This window comes from Benincasa hispida, chromosome 1 (genome assembly GCF_027475165.1).
Source record: "Benincasa hispida cultivar pf3 chromosome 1, pf3_genome.v1.1, whole genome shotgun sequence".
In the NCBI taxonomy this organism is placed as follows: Eukaryota; Viridiplantae; Streptophyta; class Magnoliopsida; order Cucurbitales; family Cucurbitaceae; genus Benincasa; species Benincasa hispida.
Genome location: NC_143478.1, coordinates 27,868,409 through 27,874,175, shown reverse-complemented (window position 1 = coordinate 27,874,175; position 5,767 = coordinate 27,868,409).

Sequence of the window (5,767 nt, the reverse complement as noted above, 5' to 3'; positions counted from 1 at the left end):
AACTGATTTTTTTTTTTCATTTTATAGATTATTTATTTAAATACTTAATGTATGCTAAAGAATATTAATGTGAACACAATTGTAAGATGTTTAGCTTCATATTGTAACATGATACTTAATAGATTTGTTTATTTCATGCCACACGTCTTAGTTATCGTGTAGGTAACACAATTATAAATTTAAGTAAGACTTTTCAAATACGTCTTATAACTATAATTGAAGTATAAAAATTATTAGAATGTTGAACGAGAATTAAAATCTAAAATGATGTGGCGATGATTTAAAATAAGGGACACAAAAACCATCACACTATTACAAAATCACTGTCATACTCGTTTAGCGTAATAATTTTTACAAATTCATTTGAAAAATATAAATACTTTCAAAACAAATAATAAAATTCAAAATTACTTTTTTTTTTTTGTTGATAATTTAGCTTACAAGATATAATATTGCTTCTATTTGAATCAATTTTGAGATGAGCATGGTATCACCAAAATTTGACATTTGTTTTAGCGGGATATATTCTTCTCTCTCCTTTTCTCTTTTTCTACGACAAATTTCATATGATTTCTTTAAATAGGGTCAAAGTGGAGTCAGATTTTTAAAAATTTATGGCTTAAATTATATCAAATTTTTCTTATGTTAAACACAATAATTTATTTATTTTTTAAAATGTATATTTTCATGTAAGAGTAAGAGTAAGAGGTAAGAAAATCTAAACTTTTAATTTGATATGTTGAAAAAACTGGAAAAAAGAAAAAACAAGAAGTGATATATTTAAAAGTATAAAAGAAAAATGAATAATATCTATATAATATAGATAAGTTGACTATATAGAACAAAGAAAACATAGTGCCACGTAAGAAAATAGTAAAATGAATAATTTAACTGTATTATTATTATTTTACTCGAATGGAATTGACCCAACTTGAAATTGATTCTAAAGTCATGAATGAAGTTTGGAGGGAAAGAATAAATAAACAAAGTTGAAGGAATCTGAGACGTGCAGGTCTACGGAAGAGGCATGTGCCCCACCAGAAAAGTCAAGCTTTTGAGGATCAGGCCCTTAAAAAGTCAAACAACTCCCGACAATCCAGCGTATCACACACATGTCACGTGCACTTTACAGCACGTGAAACGCTGCTGATCTCACGCTGCTGTACCTCAAGTTAAGGTACGGTCTGTTCCATTTCGTTAATTGCTCCTTCAAGGGTAGTTTTGTCCATGAATTATTACAATCGAGTAGGGATGTACAAAAAAAAAAATTAATGAACTGAAAAAATTAATCAATCCAACCTAATTCGCGAGATTTGGGTCGAATTATCAATTTTTTTCATCATATTAGGTTCAAATAAATAAAAATTTTATGGATTATGTTAGTTCATGGGTTCATCTAAATAACTCAAACCAACCTGAATTTATCATTAATTTTAAAATGTACATTTATTTTTTTTTTATATTTATGATATAATTATATATACATATATTGTTCCATTTAATTTTTTATGTTAGGGATAATTTATTCTCCAACAACTTCTAAAGTTAGTTTTTGTAGTACTTGGAAAGAAAATTTTTATTATATAAATTGAAATTGAATTTTTAATTTTAGTTCAATATATAAAAATAATGAAATCAAATTTTTATATATTAACCATTTACTTCTTTTTAGAATATAAATAAATTATCCGAATAACCCGACCGAATCCAACCTAAATATTTCATGGTTAGATTGAGTTGGGTTACAACCTAAAAATTAGATTGGATAAGTCTTTAATCCTTACCAAACCCAACCCATAAATACCCCTATAATCGAAGACTGTACTATCTCTAATTTTCTATGCATTCTCCTCAATCACAAACAAAATATATATATAATTTGCAATGAGTATAGAAAATATAGTAATGCTAATAGTGAACCAATATCAAATACGGATGATAAGATCAGTTGCAATGAGTAGAGAAAATATAGTAATGCTAATAGTGAACCAATATCAAATACGGATGATAATATCAGCAAAAGAATATTTTTTTGTACTTCTAAATAAATCAATTTGATTTTTCAATCGAAAGTAGTATGTGAAATCTTCGTTTTTCCGTCTTTCTCCATCCTATGCTACGAGTATAGTGTGTGATTTGAAAAGAAAATATTTTGCTATGTAATCAGCTTATTATTGGACACTTAAATTTACTGTAAAAAATAAATGCAGTCTAAATCCTACACTAATAATTATAGGTTACAATTTAGCATCACACTTAAAAATTTGATGCAAAAATTTAAGTTTGATTATTCTACAATTTTCCAGCTCAAAAGGAATGATATTTATATTTATAGTTAGATGATTTGTGTGCTTTGTAAATGTCTAAGAGTAGTTTAATTACACAAATTTCTTAAGTTAATTAAGAAGGGTGGTTGATCATACTGAAAATTTAAGCAGTGAGACTAACTACACCTATAAATATATGGGTAGTTTTTTGCAACTGTTTTTTATTAATTATAATTTAGATTTTAAATACGTCTCCTTTTATAATCATTTGGATCCTATTTGATAACTATTTTTTTTTTATTTCTGTTATTGATAATTATGCCTATGGACATTATTTTCATCTCTAAGTTGTTTCCTTTGTTATCTATTTTTCACCAATGTTTTGAAAAACTAAACCAAATTTTGAGAACTAAAAAAAGTAACTTTCAAAAACTTGTTTTTGTTTTTGGAGTTTGACTAAGAAATCAATCATTGTACTTAATAAATATGCAAATTATTGTAAAAAGTGTGAATGAAATAGACTTAATTTTCAAAAATAAAAACAAAAAACCAAATCGTTACCAAATAAAGCATTAGTTTTTGGTTTTGTGTTTTTGAAAATTAAGCCTAAAGAAACTACTTTCACCTCTAAATTTCTTCAACTTTTTACCAATGGTTTTAAAAACCAAATAAAAATTTAAAAACTATAAAAAAGTAGACCCTATTTGGTAATCATTTTGTTTTTTTGTTTTGGTTTGTAAAAATTAAGCCTATTTTCTCAAAATTTCTTACAATAATTTTCATATTTCTTAAGTACAATGGTTGAATTATTAGTCAAATTTCAAAAACAAAAGTAAGTTTTTAAAACAACTTTTTTTTTTTTACTTTTCAAAATTTGGCTTGGGTTTTTAAACAATAGGTAATTCTAGATAACAAAGAAAGTAATTTGGAGGTGGAAAGTATTGCCTATAGACTTAATTTTAAAAAATAAAAACAAAAAATCAAATGGTTACTAAACAGAGTCATAACTTGTAAAGTTTTTTTTTTTTTTTTTTTTTTTTTTTTTTTTTTGAAATTTGACTAAGAATTCAACTATTATACTTAAGAAAAATGCAAATCATTGTATTAAATGCAGAGGGAATGGACTTAGTTTTGGAAAACCAAAAACAAAAAACGAAATGGTTATCAAATGAGACTATTAAAAAATTACTTTAACATAAAAGGTTGGCACATAAATACTAAAAGGATATTTATAATAGGTAAAACAATAAGGGGGAAAATCTAAAAATATAGTTAATATCAACACGTCAATCATCAAATTTGATCATTATAACAAAACGTTAAATATAAATTGCAAATGAAAACACATTTGAAATAAATTACTTTTTTTAGTCTTCAAGTTTGCACCATTGTTTAGAAACATGTATTAAAAGTTTGAATTAAGGAACGCTAATAGTTATTAAACAAGTTTATTTATCAATAAATGAGAAATGAGAACGTTATCAAATTGGGCAATAGTTTTTTTTCTTTTTATAGGACTTTAAAAAGTATGAAGTCTGTCAGTAGTACCATTGATAACATATTGTCATGGATAGAATGTTATCAGTGATACAGAATGCTATCAGTGATACTATGATATCATGCTATCAATGAAAACTTTTATGCACAATCAAACAATCTTGAGGAATCATTTAATCTCAAATACTACATTACATAATACATAAATATTATAAGTGATATCCTTTACATTGATAGCAATAGAAAGATATCATTGATAGTAGCTATCAATGATATCCTTTATAAATATCAATTTAGAAAGATCTCATTCTATACCTATATGCATTAATAACGACATACAAATACACTACATATATCAAAAATTTAATCAAAAGACCCTAATTATTTTCAAACAAGTATAACATGATATCCAAATTCAAACAATAAAAAGCATAAAAACATTACCATTGATAGAAACATATTAGCAATAGCCATTATTTAGCTATCATTGATAGAAATATATCAATGATAACAACTAATAGCCAATTTCTCAAATTGAAAGCTATAACTAATAGTAGCATCATTGATAACAACTATTAATAATAGCAACTGATAGCATATTTTTCGAATTGAAAACTATCACTAATAGCAGCTATCTGTTGTTATCACTAGTGATATTCACCGATAACAGCATCATTGACAACAATTGATAGTAGCTATTAGTCATAGCAACTGATAATATATTTCTTAAATTGAAGTGGTATCACTGATTGCAGTTAGCAGCTATAACAATTAATAATGTACTTCTCAAATTAAAGTCATCACTAATATATAGCAACAATCAGTGATAGCAATTGATAGCACACTCCTCAAATCGAAAAGCGACCACTGATAGCACACTTTTGATAGCTTTCAATTTGAGAAAATCGGGAAACAATTTGCAAAATGGTGGTTGGACGTGGATTTTTTGGTTTTTTTATCATTTTTTATTTTATATATGCAATTATTTTATCATTATACTACATAGTCTATTAGTTTGGACTTGAATTTCATTTATACAATTAGCCCATACTAAAACTAGAAAAGAAATTTAACCAAGCAGGAAAATTGAAATATTTAAACTACAATGAATTACGATTAGGTTAGTATTAAAATAAAATTTGAATTTCTCTTTTTTTTTTTCAAAAAAAAAATTAAATGTATAAGAGTAGGAAAATGAATTTCTCACACACCATGTATGAAAGTTATTTTAAAGTAGTTAAACTTTCTTAGTGTAATTTTCAAAATCATTTCGAAATAGGTTTTTAATAGTTCAAAATCAGTTTTAGTGATATAAAATTTATATTTAATGGCTTAAAATTAAAATTAAAAATTAAGTTGATTATTTGCATGATTCAATTGAATTTTAAAGTGAAATGATTTTAAAAGTTTTAAAATTATTCTCAAACATAAGTGTCCTTTCTTTAAAAACAAAAAAAAAAAAAGAAAAAAAGAAAATGAGATATGCAAATAATGATATAGAAGATATGTTACATAAAATTTAATAAAATATTAATGGAAAATCAAAGTTGTTGTGGGAATAAAAAATAACTTGTTTGAAAATGCAAATCTAGGCCCCTATGAAAAATAGTAAATGATGTAATATGTATAGTATAGCTAGATATTATTAGATGATATTTTCTTTGGTTATGCAGGTAGCAGGTCACATGGGGTTTTATTTTGAATATAGGATATATGGACAATCAACTTGTAAATATTTCCCAATCTCAAATAATTTATAATTTGCATCACATCATAAGCTTACATGCTTTTGTGTCCATCTAAGAGAACCCTGTCACACCAATATTATATAGCCTTTTATTTTAATTTGTTAATATATTTAGTTTCTTCATCTCACATTGGAGAGAAATTAATTTCCACTTGGGTATAAGACTATAAGTACATGTGACATGTTAGTCCTAAAATTTAAGTCAAATATGTTATTTATGTTTCATTTATTTTCAGAACGCTATAGTGTTACTCCT